Source organism: Pinus tabuliformis, chromosome 1_1 (assembly GCF_031772625.1).
Source record: "Pinus tabuliformis cultivar Carrire ecotype Pingquan chromosome 1_1, CPIR1, whole genome shotgun sequence".
NCBI classification, from domain to species: Eukaryota; Viridiplantae; Streptophyta; class Pinopsida; order Pinales; family Pinaceae; genus Pinus; species Pinus tabuliformis.
In genome coordinates, this window is record NC_142297.1 from 788,508,037 (window position 1) to 788,510,350 (window position 2,314).

A 2,314-nucleotide genomic window follows, 5' to 3' on the forward strand; every position below is an offset into this window, starting at 1 on the left:
AATAATCATAAAATCAAACATTTTTATAAATATTAATATAAGGAAGTGTATAATTTATATATCTATCTCATACATAAACACTAATAAATTAGATACATATTTTTAAAACTACTTAATATAAATAAATTATTATCTTTTTTAATTATTTAAAAGGTTAAAATTTAAAAATTATAAACAAAGTTAAATTTGGATCATATGCAATAATAAGTATATTTTATAATTTAAAATGCAATTTTTTGATAGGTTAAATGTACACTAATAGTAATAAGAATAATTATGCGTCGGGCTTGGAGTATGCCCTAAAACTACTTATGCTTGGCTAAGAGATCGTCTTCCTCGGAGGTAATGAAACAGGTTAACGGACCAAGACCCAGAGGCATATGGCAGGAGTGAAAGTATTCTCCCTTACGGACCTCAAGGTGGTGTGGTTTTTCTTAAATAACAGCAATGAGTTAGCCTACATCCACCGATAACATCCACATATGGTTGTCATCAGTACTAGTTTGACCACTGAGTTATGATAGGTTTCCCACCTTTGAAAAAAGAATAATTATGGGAATTCTCAAAATATATATGAGCATAAATATGAGGTACGGAAAAAAGATCTATGGTCATTCTCAAAATATTTACGCTCAGGGTTTTCCCTTTGAGAAGAACTTCTCTGTTACCCACTTGTCACAACTTTGTACCTTTGGATTATATGTTAGACAATTAAAAGATGTTAAGGCATTTGATCATCACAGGTGAAGGTATCTAGAAGGAGCAGTTCTTGATAACCTATCAAGCATAGGTCATATCTCTTTTTCCCTGTCTTGTTTGCTACTTCTATTGTTGGATCTTGCAAACTCTCACAAGGCGCTGGAAATATATTGTCATCATCGTACTCATATGAGAAGAACAGATCTTGTGAGGGTTTCTAGGCAAAGAAGGCTAATATCTTGTCGCCCTCATATGAGAAGAACAATCACTGTCAAGGTTTATGGGTGAAGAAGGTCGTGGACACATTGAGGGAGTGCAAGCTTGAGTATTATTCATCATGGAAGAAGCAGAGTACCAGAGAAGGGCATGCATAATACCAGGCAACGGTGTGTGTCGTTGGGAAAATATTTGTTCTAGACTTGTTGTGCTCTAGGTTCCTCCTCCCGTATTTCTGAATTCATTCATCAAAACCCCAACAATGTTTCCTACCTTGACTGGGTCTATGGGGTTTTCTTTGATGGGGGAGCTTCCATGTTCAGGCTTAAGTCATCCACCATGATACTTTTTTCCCAGAACTTGAAATGGATTCTTGCAGCGAATTCTTTCAGGTTTTGGTCATTGCCAAGCCCAGAAGAAGGGATAAATTTGTAAGTTCTTAGTAGTTTGAGAAACGATGATCAAGGGGATGGAGGAGGGAAAGACAATGCCCTACTGAAAAAGGAAACAGAGAAACGGTCGGAGACTGTTGAGTAGAAGGGTGGTAGTGAGAGATTGAGTTGGTTGCCTGGGTGCTCTCATATAAGCTCAGATGATGTAAAGACCCTTGCAGCGGTCGTTTCCATATCCCTTATTTTCAGTTCGTTTATGGTGGAACCCAAATACATTCCTTCCCTCTCCATGTATCCAACCTTCAATGTCTGAGACCTCATCATCGCGAAAAAGCTCTCCTATTATTTTAGAAATCCAGATGTGACTGGTATAGTAATATTCAAGTCTCCCCCCACTTTACAGGAATATGGATATAGTGCAGGAGATGTCTTCATTAAAATAGTAGTAGCAAAATCGAGCGATTGTGTGGAATGCGTTCCAAAAGACTATGTCTTTGTGATGGGTGATATTCGCAACAACAGTTTTGACTCCCATGTTTGGGGACCACTTCTTGTCAAGAACATTTTAGGGAGATTTGTACTACACTACTGGCCTCCAAATAGACTTGGAAGTATCGTTCATGAAACTAGGCATGGAAGTATTGTTCATGGAACAGGGACAACCATATTACCATACCGCAGAGTAACAGCTAATACTGCCAAGTAAGACATTTTTTGGAGAGTTTCTTTTGCTCAAGTCTCTCTTGAACATTCTTAATTTAAAGGGAAAACATTGAATGATATTAAGCTATAAGTTTTGGCAAGCCCGAAGATTCACAACAGAGTATTGTGATGCCATTTAAGAGCCAGATTCTCAGTTTTGGTGGACTCACAACAGAGGATTGTGATGCCATTTAAGAGCCAGATTCTCATTTTTGGTGGACTCCATTCAGTGAGAAGATGTGACGAGTATGAAGTTGAAAATGGATGATATGTGTCTCCTCTGCAGTATGATTGAGTTGAAAATA

At 37.5% G+C, this 2,314-nt stretch overlaps 1 pseudogene; it reads left to right on the forward strand.

The window, feature by feature from the left end:
- Window positions 1-585: 585 nt before the first annotated feature.
- LOC149216363 (putative thylakoidal processing peptidase 2, chloroplastic) lies at window positions 586-2,013 on the forward strand (annotated as a pseudogene).
- The last annotated feature ends 301 nt before the right edge of the window (window positions 2,014-2,314 follow it).